Here is a 19172-nt window from a genome sequence, read left to right as displayed (position 1 = left end):
ATAACAATACAGTTATCCTAAGCAACTTACAATGATACATATTTGTATTGTTGACCTCAGCAGGAATCGAACCAACAGTCCTGATGTTGCAAGCACCATGCTCTACCAACTGGGACCAAAACCCAGCTCCCCACCTCTCCACATTCCCTTAGTATTATTCAGACTCATTTAGGTGCCAGTGTCTAACCAAGCTAGGCTTCAGAACCATGGACAGCAACACCTACAGCAGTTATATGAGATGTTGTTTAATCAGATTGTTAAAGGTAATTTTGCTGTTTGCTTGAGTAATGGAAGGGAGTTCCATGTGATCATGGCTCTGTATAATACTGTGTGTTGCCGTGAATTACTTTTGGACTTGGGGACTGTGAATAGACCCCTGGTGGCATGTCTTGTGGGGTATGTATGGGTGTGTGAGCTGAATGTTATTTGATTATGCAGACAACTCTGGAATTTTAATCACAGTAATATTTCTCATTAAAAACTAGAAAATAAGCAGTTAATCTCTTGTCAACCCTCAACCAGGAAAGACTGGCATGCATTTTGTTGATATTAGTTCTGTATGTGCAGTTAAGGGCAAGGCGAGCTGCTCTGTTTTGAGCCAGCTGCAGCTTTTGCCAGGTCTTTCTTTGCTGCACTTGACCATATTACCGGACAGTAATCAAGATGGAACAAGACCAGAGCCTTAACAACTAGTACAGTTGATTTTTGTGTCAAAAACACAGAACATCTTTTTAAAACTGACAAACCTCTCCCCAACTACTTTGTCAATATGACTTGACCATGATAATTGATCATCCAGTGTTATACCTAGGAGTTTAGCTTCCTCAACTTTCTCAATGGTGTCACTCTTTATACACAACTACAGTTGTGAATGTTTTGAACCAAATGCAATGCTTTTAGTTTTAGATGTATTTAAGACCAGTTTATTATTAATCACCCATTCTGATAGTGACTGGAACTCCTTATTTAGAATTTCAGTGAGCTCACTGGCTTTGGGTGCTGACATGTAGAGGTGGAATCATTCGCATACATAGTCATTCTAGCTTGGTGTAAGACCAGTGGCAAATCATTTGTAAAAATAGAGAAGAGTAATGGCATAAGGAAACTGCCCTGAGGGACACCGCACTGTACATAGCTGATGTCAGAGAAGATTCCATTGAAGAACACTGTCTGGGTTCTATTGGATAAATAACTCTCCAACCATGTGATGGCAGGTGATGTAAATCCATAGCAAGTGAGTTTTCAATAAATATGTATGATCAATAACATCAAAGGCTGCACTGAAATCTAAGAATACAACTCCTGCTATCATCTTATTATCCATTTATTTTAACCAATCAGTCATTGAAGTCAGTGCAGTACAAGTTGAGTGCCCTTCTCTATATGCATGCTGAAAGTCAGTAGTTAACTGATTTTTCTTTTTTTTGGGGTCAAACACAATTCTCTCCATCAGTTCACTATGAACATGCAGCAAACTGATTGGGTGGCTGTTAGAGCCAGCAAAGGGTGCTTTACTATTTTTAGGCAGTGGAATTACTTTAGCTTCCTTCCACGCCTGTCGACACACACACTCCTTTAGACTTTGGTTAAAGATATAGCAAATAGGGGTGGCAATACAGTCTGCTACCATTCTCAATAGTTTCCCACCAAGGTTGTCTATATCTGGTGGCTTATCATTATTGATGAATAACAATAGTTTTCCCACCTCTCCCACACTAACTTGACTAAATTCAAAACAGCAATCCTTAAATTATTAGATATTTTACACAAAAATATGATGGTTCACTATTCAATGTTACCATTTTACTCCTGAGTGTTGTAACTTTCACTAGTGAAATAGCCTCTACTGCTATAGGCCACCAAGTGCTAACAGTCAATATTTGGATAATATGTGTGCAATGCTTGATAGTGTGTGTGATGTTAACAGAGAGAGGTCTATTTTCTGGGTGACCTGAACATTGACTAGTTAGCAACTATCTGTCCTCTCAAGAGGAAGCTTCTAACTGTGACTAATAAAGGACAGCTAGTTGGTAACCAGTCAATGTTCAGGTCACAGGCAGTGCTAATGTCATCTCGCATGGACTTACAGTTTGTTGTCATCTTGCTGCAAGTCTCTTTCAGGACATCCACCTCTCCCTGGGAGAACTGCAAACTGTTCTTAAGGTGTTGGACCTCTCTGGTCAGATCATCCATTCTTTTGTTAGTTGAGTCCATCAGTATTTGGACAAAGCTCTTGAAGTTATTTTCCTGTTGCTGTAACAATTGCTTGTAGACATATTTTTATGATTTAAAAGATCACGCACCTGTGATAGCGAAACACTGTCCTCTCCATTACTCCAACCTTCTTTAACTTTGGGCGGCATGATGATAGTAACGTAGGGCCACGCAATTCCAGCCAGCACAGCTGGCAGGGCCGATGGACACAGCAACAAACAGCAGGGATTTAAACAGCCACAAGCCTGCCACTATCCGTGGTCCCAGCCACAAGGGCTAAATGGATTGCTGGCTGTGTTCAAACTGTCAAGGAACCTGGCTAGCTTGATAGCTAGCAGCTAGGCTAGCTGCTTTGCCAAGTAGCATCTCTTCAGACTTTATGGTTTGGCAGTGCTTGGGGTTTGGACAGATAGTAGCGGTCTCAGCAACTGAGGCTAACAACGTTGTGGGATCCAAATTAAACAGGTAGGCTAATAAACAAACAGGTCAACTAGGTTTCAGAACCATGGACAGCAACATCTAAAACTACTGTAAGTACAAGGCAAGCCATTGGAAGCCCTAATCTTTTTCTACTAGCAAAACCACACATATGATAAATGCCTGTAATTCTGTTGATATCGAAGTCCAATTACCTCAGAAGTCAGTGTAGGCCCACATTGATCGAGATAGATTGCTGTGCTCCATTTTGCTGTTTGCATTAATTAATTGCGCTCGCATCACTTCCTTCTTCACAGAGGGGAAAAAGATCAACACATTCCTGGGAACAAGTCTAACGACTAACCAAGATGAGTATAAAATATAGATTCCTTTGTGAACTGCACAGCACAGCCCTGACATTGTTACATTATGAATGAACCACAATAGGATGAAGTTACCCCTATTCAACCTTTTATATTCTGATCTTAGGTAAGTTCTATGTTTCCCCACTAAGTTAAGATTTGAGGGAGGGTAAGGTGATCCTAGATCTGCTCCAACGGGCAACTTCTACACAGAACGAAGGAACAGTCTAACAAGACTGGCAGAAACCTGCTCTATCAATTCTCCTGGGCAACGCTTCAAATGTAATTATACAGCTATCTTAGCAGAGGACCTATGCAATTACAATTGTCTGCCAAATCAATTTCAATTCTGTTCAGCCTAACTGATGCACCTTCATCTCTTTTGCTAACAGGTTCTTCCTTGAGATGCATAGGTTTGCCATTATTGATCCTCATTCGGGGTCTATCTTGCCTGCATTGAGTGAAACAGGTTTTCAGGTTTTCAGTTGTATGCTTCCATTGAGCCAATGCAGACATTTTACACAGGCTGTCAATCTGCATTGAACCTGTTTTACGAGCTAGCCAATCTGTTTGACTTAGCTTGACTTAATTTTGTTCTCGTCGACTGAATATGAAAGATATTAGTATTCCATTGAGGCGTGTGGCAGTTTTCAACCCTGTGTTTAATGCAAGATTTGTGTGACTGAAATTAGAAGTAAATATGAAATGTCGATTAACAGGGGCGCAACTTTCACTGGGGACGGCTGGGACATGTCCCCCCACATTCTGAAATTGTATTTTTGAGGGAAACATATAGTGCAGAGTACATACAGACATCTGCCCTCAGGCTATGTTGAAATAGGTATTTCATACAGATGTAGGATCTTAATTTGAGCCAGTTTGCTACAACAGGAAAATAATCCTGCAGCAACAGAAAATGTGAATTATTATGTGGATTATAATTCATGTACATTTTTGTAGGGGTTGATAAATTTTTCGTAAGGGAAAATCAACTCTGAAGTTTCAAAGTGGAAATTACAATATTCAGAAGCTTTTTTATAACTAAAATACATATAGTTTTAAATGTCCTGCATTGCAGGAAAGTTATCCTGCAACAGGGTGATCAAATTAAGATCCTACATCTGTATGGACACCCACAGTGTGGCCATTCCAAATGAACCCGTTCCAGTATCAGTAGCCTGATGATCACTGTGCGATTACTTTTGATACAGTAGGTCAAAGCAGTCATGAAAACACTTTTGTACAGTATTTAGTTGAACAGTTTGTTGACAGTTAGTTAGAACCATCTGTAGGGGACTAACAAAATTAAGTGTGAATCCCGTTGAACAAGGACTCAAATTAAATCACGTTGAACATATGGGTGCGTTTACAAGATCTTTCGTTATTGTTCAGGCAGGGAGGAGCTGGATATTTCAACCGAGAAAAACAGAGATGAACAGGTGAGAGTTGAGAAACCATTTTGTCAGCATGAGGTAGTAAGGGTGAGCCGCTAGTAGCAGCGATCCCCAGCTTGATAGAAACAGAAAGTAGCAGTGATCCCCAGCTTGATAGAAACAGAAAGTAGCAGTGATCCCCAGCTTGATTAAAAACAGAAAGTAGCAGTGATCCCCAGCTTGATAGAAACGGAAAGTAGCAGTGATCCCCAGCTTGATAGAAACAGAAAGTAGCAGTGATCCCCAGCTTGATAGAAACGGAAAGTAGCAGTGATCCCCAGCTTGATAGAAACGGAAAGTAGCAGTGATCCCCAGCTTGATAGAAACAGAAAGTAGCAGTGATCCCCAGCTTGATAGAAACGGAAAGTAGCAGTGATCCCCAGCTTGATAGAAACGGAAAGTAGCAGTGATCCCCAGCTTGATAGAAACGGAAAGTAGCAGTGATCCCCAGCTTGATAGAAACACAAAGAAAAACAGAAATACTGTGTCTCTTTGAAGAGCAAAAATAACAAGTGGGACTGGCCCACTCGACCAAAATGGTTGAATCAACGTTGTTTCCACGTAATAAAAAAAAAATGTATTTGATGACGTTGAATCAACATGGAAAACTCATTGGATTTCCAAAAAGTCATTGACGTAAGGGAATTTCATTCTTTGAACCTAAATCCAATGACATGGTGAAATGTTTTATTGATTTAATGTTGAGTTCACGTTAGTTGACGCAACCAAATGTAAATCCAAACGATATGTTGAAATGATATCTGTGCCCAGTAGGGTTTCTTCAAGTGGCTACATGTTTCAGGCACTAAAATAATTGTTGTTCATTTCAAGTAAAATGTCAATGAAGACTTGTTGACAGTTGTTATAACTCGTAATGACATTGGTTATCCGTTTTATGACAGAATTACAGTATGTAGGGTAGGCCATGCAGCAGGGGCTCCCAACGTTTTTTGGCCCACGACCCCATTTTGATATCTGAAAAAAGTATGTAATTAACAACCAATGTTTACTTTTTGTTTTGGGGCTATGGCAGCCAATTGAAAAACATTCTAACAGTATTTCTGATTGTCTTCTCAACTCACCATCACATACTTTTAATGTGGGGCTAATCCAGTGAATTGCAAATTAGTCTGACATAATGTATTTTATCTCACCACCACTAACAAGATGAGTGTGCTTGATGCATGTTGCGTCGGACGTTCTCAAAGTCAGGGGGCGTGGTTGACAGTGCGCACCTCATGTCTGCTGTCATATCCAACCTGGATCGATATTTGGTTTTAATGCAGACAAGGGCACTGAATCCAGCTTCACACAGATATGAGCTTCCGAAGGGTACCATGAGTTTTATGGTGCTTTCAAGACAACTGGGAACTGTGATAAATACGTCAGTATTCCTCAGGTCGGAAAGTCAGAGCTCTAGAAAAAGGCCAGAGTTCCCGAGTTGGAATTCCAAATTGGACGTTCAAAACTATTTGTCCTAGTCGGAGCTCGTTTTTTTCAGAGTTCCCAGTTGTCCTGGATGCACTGAAGTCGGAAGTTTCCATTTGTTTTGAATGTGGCATTAATTCTCAGAGGGAGATGGCAGGGTATTCCCTCTGAGTCAGGAACCAAAACTCCTCCGTAGTGACCCGTGAATGTATTTGGTCACATGACAGCTCGATCAACTGTTCGATTTCACTTACCGGCATGTCAACTGAGCCAGGATCACAGTCAAACGGATTGGGAAGTAGGTCCCAAAGTGCTCTTCCAAGCGTTGGAGTTGAGCAGTCATCACTCGTGTGGGACACTTACTGATGCGGTTTCAAGCATGCGTGCAGTGGATGTGGTTTGATGTAGTTTACAATCGAAGTTACCTGCTACAGTATATCTCTGAGTTCTGTGCTCTTTTACTGCCAGTTGCTCTCGGTGTATCATACAATGCGTCCATACGGCAGAGGGAGACACATTCATAACAGTGCAGAGGCCTGCCCGCCGTACCGCCATAGATGGAGCCCAATCTGGGCAAAATCACACCATTCGATCCCATGGAATCTGTTTAAAAAAAAATCTATATAGCCACGCAGCACACTAAACATCCCCTGTGCCCTTTCATGTTCGAGAATCGTGAAACAGAACAATATGTCTCCGTGAATAGCATCCCCCGACATGTTTATCGAACAAAAGTCAATTCATGGACATCTCGTCCCTCACAGCTGGCGTCCATTTTGCAGCGCATCTTCTTTTTTTTCTTCTTCTTTTTAGTTTCCTCTTGATTGCTAGTGTTACCTGACAAAGGTATTGATGTAAGTTTCTGTGCCTCTGCCTCCCCACACATTGTTTTTACCATATCGATTGCGGCTGGTAATATCAAAGTCTCTGCAATATGTGTGGTTTCATACTGTAGTATAGCGGGCCTAGCCATTCACCATGGGAATGATTCAAGTCAAGTCTGGCCTTTTCTAAGGGCGCTCTGGTAGAATTGTATCTTTTATATTTGAGTAATTTTCATTTAAATGTTTAAGGTTAGCCACATTCCAATGATTTTGAGATACAAAGACAATATTATAATATATATGTTTTGTATATATACAGTACCAGTCAAAGGTTTGGACACACCTACTCATTCAAGGGTTTTTCTTTATTTTTACTATTTTCTACATTTTAGAATAATAGTTAAGATATCAGTGTGAAATAACACATATGGAATCATGTAGTAATCAAAAAAAGTGTTAAACAAATCAAAATATATTTCATATTTGAGATTCTTCAAATAGCCACCCTTTGCCTTGATGACAGCTTTGCACACGCTTGGCATTCTCTCAACCAGCTTCATCTGGAATGCTTTTCCAACAGTCTTGAAGGAGTTCACACATATGCTTAGCACTTGTTGGCTGCTTTTGCATCACTCTGCCATCCGACTCATCCCAAACCATCTCAATTGGGTTGAGGTCGGGGGATTGTGGAGGCCAGGTCATCTGATGCAGCACTCCATCACTCTCCTTCTTGGTCAAATAGCCCTTACACAGCCTGGAGGTGTGTTGGGTCATTGTCCAGTTGAAAAACAAATGATAGTCCCACTAAGCCCAAACCAGATGGGATGGCGTATCGCTGCAGAATGCTGTGGTAGCCATGCTGGTTAAGTGTGCCTTGAATTCTAAATAAAACACAGACAGTGTCACCAGCAAAGCACCCCCACACCATAACACCTCCTCCTACACATGCAGAGATCATCCGTTCACCCACAAAGACACGGCGGTGGGAACCCAAAATCTCACATTTGTACTCATCAGACCAAAGGACAAATTTCCTCCAGTCTAATGTCCATTGCTCGTGTTTCTTGGCCCAAGCAGGTCTCTTCTTATTGTTGGTGTCCTTTAGTAGTGGTTTCTTTGCAGCAATTCGACCATGAAGGCCGGATTCACACAGTCCCCTCTGAACAGTGGATGTTGAGATGTGTCTGTGACTTGAACTCTGTGAAGCATTTATTTGGCCTGCAATTTCTGAGGCTGGTAACTCTAATGAACTTATCCTCAGAGGCAATTCTGGGTCTTCCATTCCTGTGGTGGTCCTTATGAGAGCCAGTTTCATCATAGCGCTTGATGATTTCTGCGACTGCACTTGAAGAAACGTTCAAACTTTTTGAAATGTTCCGTATTGACTGACCTTCATGTCTTAAAGTAATGATGGACTATCATTTCTCTTTGCTTATTTGAGCTTCTTGCCATAATATGGACTTGGTCTTTTAGCAATTAGGGCTATCTTCTGTATAACCCCCCCCCCCCCCCCCCCCACACCTTGTCACAACACAAGAAGGAAAGAAATCCCACAAATTAACATTTAAGAAGGCACACCTGTTAATTGAAATGCATTCCAGGTGACTACCTCATGAAGCTGGTTGAGAGAATGCCAAGAGTGTGCAAAGCTGTCATCAAGGCATAGGGTGGCTATTTGAAGAATCTCAAATATAAAATATATTTTGATTTGTTTAACACTTTTTTGGTTACTACATGATTCCATATGTGTTATTTCATAGTTTTGATGTCTTCACTATTATTCTACAATATAAAAAGTAGTCAAAATAAAGAAAAACCCTTGAATGAGTAGGTGTGTCCAAACTTTTGACTGGTAGTGTATATATATTTTTTCCTTCAGGATTTTGGAAATTCTCCCGCGTCCCCATTTTCATATCAGGCGACCACACATGGGGTCGCAACTACAAGTTTGGGAACCGCTGCCATACAGAGAGTTCAAGTAAAATGCTTGATAGCTCAAACTGATCTTTGGCATACATTTCTCATGTACATAATTTATGTGTCACATACACTGAACATTTAGTAACATTGAAAAGATATGTGTCTTGTCCAACAGCTTCAATGTAATGTGTCCATTTTCTTTTTCTCCAGTGCTCTCAACGCATCATCACAGTTTGTCACACAGAGAGTCAAATTTCTTATCTTTCAAAGAAAAATATAAATACTAGCTTCATTACATTATTGAGGAACTTCAAAAGATAACTCAATAACAAATATGTATTTTTAATTAAGGCTAATATTTAATTTTGATTCACAGGGCTCATCAAATTTCAAAGTCAATATTAAATCAATTATATTCACTAAATCTGTCACAAAACTTTGTTGCCTTTTATTCTAACTGGAATTATTTTTTAACTCTTACACAGAGACAGAAGTACTACAATATACAGCCTTCCACACCAACACACCGGAATTAATATGAACTGACACATTTCTATTATATGTTGAATGCACAGCCCCGTGGTTCTGATCGTCCCTTATATCTCTCTTACTGAAAGTGAACAGAAAAATCCATCAATCAAAATAACCATAATTATTGTTTTATGGGCTATAAAATCTTTCTCACATGGAGAACACAGCATCTCCAATTTTTTTTCACATGATATAACATTTATGTAAATGAAAAGCTCATTTAGACTAAACAAATATTTCAAATAAAAGGGTTTGGGAAATGACTTAGGTAACCTATTTGGCATAGAAAAAAACTAGCTCTGGGTCTAACAGCGTCATGCCCATAGGGGGCACAGGGGTACGTGCCCCCTCAGATTTGTCATGTTTTAAAAAACAAGCTCTGGGTCTAACAGCGTCATGCCCATAGGGGGCACAGGGGTATGTGCCCCCTCAGATTTGTCATGTTTAAAAAAACAAAACTGCCAGGACGACACAGACAGCTCAAGAGAAAAAGAGACTTAAGCATAATGATTATGACTTTAGATTGCAGGAAAAAGCTGTTTTATGGTCCAGCACCCCTCCGGACCACCCCTCAGCCATCCTCACGTAGTTGAGGCCCGTTAGATGTTTGGGGTGCATGACGCCCCCGTCTGGGTCCTTCGTTAACCATCCAGTAAATTTAGAGAAATACAACTTAAAACTTGGAATATTGTATTTTGTTATTTTATAATACAGTCCTGTGTTCTTCTGCAATCTTGTGAAGCTTATTAGAATTGAAAAGTGCAGTCAGCTTCTGTTATAGTTTCATCAACTTGCACCTTGCCTTCAAAGCTTCCTTTTTAACTTTCCTGAACCATTTCAGTGTATTACAGGGCAGGATAAGACTTACCTTACAACTGTCAGTCCCATAGCAAATTCAGTGATTGGTATTAAAGAGATCATGTGACAACAGGAGTCTGAGCTTTATTAATACAAAGATACTTGCATCTGGTTCCTGCTGCCACCACAGGCACAAGTCAAAACAGCAGTAAGCCTGCTGCAAGAGAGAAATTACAACTTGGGAAAGGGGATACCTAGTCAGTTGCAAGACTGAATGCATTCAACCGAAATGTGTCCTCCGCATTTAACCCAACCCCTCTGAATCAGAGTAGTGCGAGGGGCTGCCTTAATCAATGGGGAGGTTAACTGCCTTGCTCTAGGGCAGAACCGCAGATTTTTCCACCTTCCCGGCTCTTCAAACTAGCGACCTCTCGGTTACTGGCCCAACACGCTTAACCGCTAGGCTACCTGCCGCCCCTCTAGCCGTCCTCTCTCCTCACCCACCTCTTAGCCTTTACACTTTGTGATTAGACGATTTGTAATGGTTGAAACATGGTCATTAGCACCTCAAAAGGTGAACATCCAGGTAATACAAAACTGGATGCGAGTTTATATTAGAGTAGCACGCTCTGTAATATGATCTAACACATACTGTAGAACCTACTGAATTATGATACGAATCAGACTAAATTGCCTGTCATGCAGTAACATAACATGGTAGTATTTCCCTACAGTACCTCATTCCTCCTGGTTTTACAAAATTCAGTTGATATGCAATAGCAGTGGACATTGTGGGCTGATTTGCATTTTTTCTATTTTCTATTTTTGTGGCAGACCATGAGTTAGACTAACACAATTGATTGGCAAGTCTCTCTCCAAGGTAGCATGCTGCTGGAATAAAAACATGTTTGTGACAAAGTTGGTGAGAATAAATGATGACGGGGTCAGACTGAGGTGAAAATGGACTAACTTTCTCTTTTGAATGCAGGTCGACTAGCGGTTAAGAGCGTTGGGCTAGTAACTGAAAGGTCACTGGTTCGAATCCCTGAGCACACTAGGTGAAACATCTGTTGTTGTGCCCTTGAGCAAGGCACTTAACCCTAATTGCTCCTGTATGTCGCTCTGGATAAGAGTGTCTGCTAAATGACTCAAACGTAAAATGTAAATGTAACACGTCGTGTCACTGCATACATAAAGCATGGGTAAGCCCAGAGAGTTCTGAAATATATTCTATGGTCTTCTATGAAGTTGGCAGCTATATGATAGTCTTCTAGCTAAATTCCTATCTTGGGTTGGATTAAACAAGAAGACTTTGCAAACACAGTTTTAATTTGACTTAAAGCTTTGAGGGATAACTACCATAAGAAATGTTTAATCAGCTTAGACGCTTGTTTCACAATCTAGATGAGTATTCATGAGCCAAAGCGAAGGTGTACCAAATAATTTAGTTTATGTCCCTATGGAAAGAAAAATAATTATCACACTTTAATCTGTGAGGATGAAATATACCAATGCATAATGCTTTGTGGGAAGCTGAGGGATAAACTCAACAAAGTTTTGTTTGTGTTGCTCAGAGTAAAGAAGCACTTAAAAAAGAAAAGTCAATTACAACATTTGAGGCTGTTGTTTGATTTTCATTTGATGCTTAAATAATTGAATCCAATGAGGGTGGTGTTTCCTAATCCATCAAACAAAGGATGAAAGATCAAGGATATTTTGCCTTCAAATCTGTAGAATATGTTACAGGAGCAGAGCACTGAGTTCACAGGTTTCCCTTGCTGATATACACTGCTCAAAAAAATAAAGGGAACACTTAAACAACACAATGTAACTCCAAGTCAATCACACTTCTATGAAATCAAACTGTCCACTTAGGAAGCAACACTGATTGACAATAAATTTCACATGCTGTTGTGCAAATGGAATAGACAACAGGTGGAAATTATAGGCAAGACACCCCCAATACAGGACTGGTTTTGCAGGTGGTGACCACAGACCACTTCTCAGTTCCTATGCTTCCTGGCTGATGTTTTGGTCACTTTTGAATGCTGGCGGTGCTTTCACTCTAGTGGTAGCATGAGACGGAGTCTATAACCCACACAAGTGGCTCAGGTAGTGCAGCTCATCCAGGATGGCACATCAATGCGAGCTGTGGCAAGAAGGTTTGCTGTGTCTGTCAGCGTAGTATCCAGAGCATGGAGGCGCTACCAGGAGACAGGCCAGTACATCAGGAGACGTGGAGGAGGCCGTAGGAGGGCAACAACCCAGCAGCAGGACTGCTACCTCCGCCTTTGTGCAAGGAGGAGCAGGAGGAGCACTGCCAGAGCCCTGCAAAATGACCTCCAGCGGGCCACAAATGTGCATGTGTCTGCTCAAACGGTCAGAAACAGACTCCATGAGGGTGGTATGAGGGCCCGACGTCCACAGGTGGGGGTTGTGCTTACAGCCCAACACCGTGCAGGACGTTTGGCATTTGCCAGAGAACACCAAGATTGGCAAATTCGCCACTGGCGCCCTGTGCTCTTCACAGATGAAAGCAGGTTCACACTGAGCACATGTGACAGACGTGACAGAGTCTGGAGACGCCGTGGAGAACGTTCTGCTGCCTGCAACATCCTCCAGCATGACCGGTTTAGCGGTGGGTCAGTCATGGTGTGGGGTGGCATTTCTTTGGGGGGCCGCACAGCCCTCCATGTGCTCGCCAGAGGTAGCCTGACTGCCATTAGGTACCGAGATGAGATCCTCAGACCCCTTGTGAGACCATATGCTGGTGCGGTTGGCCCTGGGTTCCTCCTAATGCAAGACAATGCTAGACCTCATGTGGCTGGAGTGTGTCAGCAGTTCCTGCAAGAGGAAGGAATTGATGCTATGGACCGCCCGTTCCCCAGACCTGAATCCAATTGAGCACATCTGGGACATCATGTCTCGCTCCATCCACCAACGCCACGTTGCACCACAGACTGTCCAGGAGTTGGCGAATGCTTTAGTCCAGGTCTGGGAGGAGATCCCTCAGGAGACCATCCGCCACCTCATCAGGAGCATGCCCAGGCATTGTAGGGAGGTCATACAGGCACGTGGAGGCCACACACACTACTGAGCCTCATTTTGACTTGTTTTAAGGACATTACATCAAAGTTGGATCAGCCTGTAGTGTGGTTTTCCACTTTAATTTTGAGGGTGACTCCAAATCCAGACCTCCATGGGTTGATAAATTTGATTTCCATTGATAATTTTTGTGTGATTTTGTTGTCAGCACATTCAACTATGTAAAGAAAAAAGTATTTAATAAGATTATTTCATTCATTCAGATCTAGGATGTGTTATTTTAGTGTTCCCTTAATATTTTTGAGCAGTGTATATGAATGCTCCTACTGGAGATGCTGTGAATTTCAGTATCTATTTAGTGGCCTATAGCGTTGTATGTTCTTATCAAGACAAGAATATCCCTCTGTTTTTGAATACTAATCATGTCAGACTCTACTTGACTACACATGCTTGTCAAAGGCAAAAGTGTTGTAGACATCTGCTCTCCCCATGCTACATCCAAGATACATTTAAATATTAACACAGTGTGGGGATGGAGTAGATGTGACTCCTCGAGAGGCAGAATTCTCACGAGATGTTCCTGTAATATCCACAGGATCTTGGTGGACCCAGCGTCTCTGCTTCAGGATATAAAAAGGCTTTATTCTCTGCTTGAATAGAAAATGAAGTGCGTTCCCTGCTGTCACAGGTCATATTGTTAGGTGGAAGCTCCGGTGGGGTAAAGGTAACAATTTGTTTAACAGATGAAAAGGTTTGTTTACTTCTAACATAACCGTTGTCTCATTGCCATTCCCTCCTTTCCCTCTCTCACACATTGATGATTGTAGATGGGCTTTGTCTCGATTTGTGACCGACTTCAGATTTCTTTTAAATGTTTACTAAGGCTGACGCAGATACAAATCGACAAATGAATGAATAATTATATTTTTATTTTAAGGCGTTAAAGATGAAAGATTAAACAGCATGGAAACCTGTTTGAAAAGCAGTGGAAGGTATACAATTAAGCTGTGTACATACAGTGCATTCAGAAAGTATTCACACCCCTTGACTTTTTCCACATGTTGTTGTGTAACAGCCTACATTTAAAATTGATTAAATTGACATTTTGTGTCACTGGCCTACACCCAATACCCCATAATGTCAAAGTGGAATTATGTTTTGATAATTTTTTACTAATTACTACAACTTAAAAGCTGGAATGTGTTGAGTCAATACGTATTTAACCCCTTTTTTAATGCAAGCCTAAATAAGTTCAGTAGTAAACATTTGCTTATCAAGTCACATAGTAAGTTGCATGGACTCACTCTGTGTGCAATGATAGTGTTTAACATGATTTTTGAATGACTACCTCATAACTGTACCCCACACATACACTTATCTGTAAGGTCCCTCAGTCGAGCAGTGAATTTCAAACACTGATTCAACCACAAAGATCAGGGAAGTTTTCCAATGCCTCGCAAAGAAGGGCACCGATTGGTAGATGGGTAAAAAAAAGCAGACATTGAATATCCCTTTGAGCATGGTGAAGTTATTAATTACACTTTGGAATGTGTATCAATACACCCAGTCACTACAAAAATACAGTCGTCCTTCCTAATTCAGTTGCCGGAGAGGAAGGAAACTGCTCAGGGATTTCACCATGAGGCCAATGGTGACTTGAAAAGGTTACAGAGTTTAATGGCTGTGATAGGAGAACTTTGTAATTACTCCACAATACTAACCTAAATGACAGAGTGAAAAGAAGGAAACTTGTACAGAATACAAATATTCCAAAAAGTGCATCCTGTTTGAAATAAGGCACTGAAGTAAAACTTCAAAATATGTGACACAGAAATTAACTTTATGTCCTGAATACAAAGCATTATGTTTGGGGCAAATCCAACACAACACATCACTGAGTACCACTCTTCATATTTTCAAGCATGGTGGTGGCTGCCTCATGTTATGGGTATACTTGTCATCGGCAAGGGAGTTTTTTAGGCTAAAAAGAAACAGAATAGAGACTCACAGCTGTAGTCGCTGCCAAAGGTGATTCTAACATGTATTGACTCAGAGGCATGAATACTTACGTAAATGAGATATTTCTGTATTTTATTTTCAATACATTTGCAAAAATGTCTAAAACATATTTTCACTTTGTCAGTCTGTTTTAATTCAGGCTGTAACACAACAAAATGTGGAATAAGTGAAGGGGTATGAATACTTTCTAAAGCCACTGTACGTGCATCACAGATGTACAAGGATGACAAAAGAGGCCGATTTTGTGTTGATCCAAGAACGGTAACCTTGTAGATGCTTTATGAGGTACATGCTTAATACACACCTCACATTTCAAAACTAAGAATTTGGCGCGCAGTAGGCTACTTTACCATGCTATTATAACTCTGTGATTTACAAAGAAGGTACATTGACACTGTGCTATTAATTGGTTCTGTCACGCTGAATTGAGACGGTTGTTGCTATTCTGTTATTCAGGCAGTGTGACGCGTACTGAGTATACGAAGAGGCAGGACGCAGACGCAGGAATTAACAAGGTCAAGGTTTACTTAAACAATGAGCAAGAGAAATAACAACGATAGAGTAAACGACACGACGCTAAACAATCACACGCAACATCATCCAGAACATTCCAGGGCTAAATAGGGGTGGTGATGAAATGATGAGGTGCAGGTGCGCTGGAGGTGATTAGGGTGCGTTGGGTTTCCATTCCGGTGTTGCCGAGGTGGTGCGCTCAGACCGGTGGCTCAGTAGACCAGCGAATCAGAGCGTCGGAGGGGAGCAACGGGAGGAGACGTGACAGGCAGTCTAGGGAGCTATTCAGATGGATGTACTGGATAACTTCAGTGAGATTTAGTTGTGTCAGACACAGCAATCTCCTGCCATTCCCACAATTTTTCCCATTCCCACATTTTGAGGAATTTGCCATTCCCACATTTTGCAAAGGTGTAGGCCTATTTTTAAGGTAAGTGAGCACAATTTATTTTAAATGACACCATAGTTTCCTCAATCAAAGTTTGTACCGACAAATGTAGCCAATTGAATAGCCTATCATTATAGAATATGCATAAAATGCATCCTCCAATTGCAACGTCTGCCTATGCCCACACATATTGTCTAAAGAAAATGTTCAAGTTTTAATCTCCTCAAACACCAAGTTAGGCATAGGCTACCTAACTTCAGAACAGGCAGTCATCAGTGTCAATCCTAAAATATATTTATTCATGTTTTGGTGAAATGTCCAAACTGCATCTCCATGCCAATCATTTGATTTAACTCAATCAATTTCATGGGAATATGTATTTAGATCTTCTTGAATTACTGTTTCGTGAGCGAATTAGAGCAGACGGTGTTAACAAACTATTAGTATTTTGTTTCAATCAAAACATACAGTGCCTAAGGAAAGTATTCAGACCACTTGACTTTTCCCACATATTGTTACGTTACTGCCTTAATCTAAAATTGATTAAATAAAAACATTTCCTCAGCAATCTACACACAATACCCCATAATGACAAAGTGAAAACAGGTTTTTTGAAATGTATATAAATGTATTAAAACAAAAAAACTGAAATACATTATTTAAATAGGTATTCAGACCCTTTGCTATGAGACTCGAAATTGAGCTCAGGTGCATCCTGTTTCCATTGATCATCCTTGAGATGTTTCTACAACTTGATTGGAGTCCACCTGTGGTAAATTCAATTGATTGGACATGATTTGGAAAGGCACACAGCTGTCTATGTAAGGTCCCACAGTTGACAGTGCATGTCAGAGCAAAAAAACAAGCCATGAGGTCGAAGGAATTGTCTGTAGAGCTCTGACACAGGATTGTGTCGAGGCACAGATCTGGGGAAGGGTACCAAAACATTTCTGCAGCTTTGAAGGTCCCCAAGAACACAGTGGCCTCCATCATTCTTAAATGGAAGAAGTTTGGAACCACCAAGACTCTTCCTAGAGCTGGCTGCCCGGCCAAACTGAGCAATCGGGGGAGAAGGGCCTTGGTCAGGGAGGTGACCAAGAACTCGATGGTCACTCTAACAGAGTTCTAGAGTTCCTCTGTGGAGATGGGAGATCCTTCCAGAAGGACAACCATCTCTGCAGCACTCCACCAATCAGGCCTTTATGGTAGAGTGGCCAGACGGAAGCCACTCCTCAGTAAAAGGCACATGACAGCCCGCTAAAGACTCTCAGAAATAAAAGAAAACAGAGAGCTCAACTATCAATTCATAGAATTGATTTGCATAGATTAAACATGCTATCAAATCAATTGACCAAGTAGTGAACATAAATCATTACTATGTAGAATTGCAGGAAATTAGTTTTAAAACAGCCAGATAATCAAGCTTTTGGTGTGGTGTATTCATGCATCTCAATAAACTATAACCTAAATGCATTATTACCTCCAACTTGGCCCAATTCACATTTCCAATTGCCCACCCTGACATAGCAACCTAGAACGGGCCCTGCGTCTCAACCAACAGCCAATGTGGGAAAATATCCCACGCAGGGCTACAGCAACTTCCAGGGAGGGTCAGGCTCCTTGGGCTTCGTGTATGGTACAGTCCCTCAGTATCTAAAAAACGAATTTACCACTATTTTGTGCCATGTCGATTCAAGAGCTGTACTGGCCAGAAAACGTTTTTATATACGGCAGTGGTAGAGTGGAATAAACTCCCGGCTGAGATAAAAACTGTTTCTGCCAGTCTCAGGTTCAAACACTCATGCAAGGCTTGGTTAATGTTGAGATGGCCTCCTAGCCATGTGTTAAACCACTCTGTGCTAGTGGAGGAATTTGTTAGATGTGTGTATTTCTGTAAATATGTGGGCATTGTGTACGATGATACTTATGGCACAGAGTGCCCACGTCACTTGTTTTGCCCTGCAGTCACTTGTCTAGCAATAGAGAACCACAATGGAAACATGTCTTTTTAGTTTTTGTGTATATAATCCTCTGCAATTTTGGTACATGTATTTGTTGCCTGGTGTGGCTTCTTTATGTAATAAAATAACATACATTAGAACCATTATCAAGTATAACTTACTGTGTACTGCATAAGCAAAATAAAAACCGATGTGAAACAGTCGCAGTAAACAATTGTTCAAGTAAATCATGCTACCATAAGGGTTGTTCTGACAAATCAATAATTCCATGTACAGGCTAACCGTACAGCCTTTCAAACCGCTGTCCATCTGTTTAACACTCATGCAGCGGTGAGCAGTGTATTTGTACAACCTCATGGATTAAGTACTGCAACCCTCACATACAGTAGCTATGCAAATGGTGGTTGTTGTCTCAATGGCGTCTGACAAGAATCCCCATCAAGCAAACACAACTGTTTCTCTACTTTGTGTTCCAAACACCCCTGATGTTCTTATGACAGACAATCCAATGTTTCTTTGGAGGAAACTCTGTGTAGTGTCCAAGAATCTTATCTGGATTGAAAGCAGTAACACAGTTCAATATACTGTATTTGTCAACAATCGGAGCATGCTGTAGTTTTTGTACAGTATGTAGTCTCTGTGTAGCCTACATGTTTCTATAACCTGTTTTGCAAAAGCGCAGTGCCATCAAAATCACAAGCTGGTATAAGTCAGTTCAGTGGGATTGATTTCATTAGAACAACGAATGACCTATGAGTGCCTGTTTCACCTGAGCTTACATTTCGCCATCTTGCTAAAAACTTAGTGGAAATGTTGAACGGTGCAGATTTAGCTAAAACACCCCCAATTAAGTGTTATTTCGGGTTTTTGCATGTGCTTCATTTAGGAACGCAGGTGTCAGTTTAAAGTGACAAGCTTAACAGGGCGTGAAAACTGTGCACTGCTCTGACGGAAACTGGAGGACGGGGACTAATATACACATGGCATGTTTGGACATGTTGTCAAATCCCATTTAGCAAACAAATTGGACATGCAGAGAATCAGGACTATTGGAAGTGTTTTTTCATTCCAACATGGGCTCACGACAAGACAGTAAGATCAACCTTCTGTATTCAATGGAAATGTACAGCATATTAATGGAAATGTACAGCATATTAAGCATGTGTTTGTGTGGTGCCTCAGTCATATTAGTCTCTCAAATCCCAGAAAGGGGCAACAGAACTGGGTCTGGGGGACTGTGGGATTCACCTGGACACTTCCATAGGGGGAGAGAAAAGTGTGCTATTCAGACAGGCAACTCTCTCATCAAATCACCAGTT

Source organism: Coregonus lavaretus (assembly GCF_964263955.1).
Source record: "Coregonus lavaretus genome assembly, chromosome: 25".
Classification (NCBI taxonomy): Eukaryota; Metazoa; Chordata; class Actinopteri; order Salmoniformes; family Salmonidae; genus Coregonus; species Coregonus lavaretus.
This window is presented reverse-complemented; position numbering follows the sequence as displayed.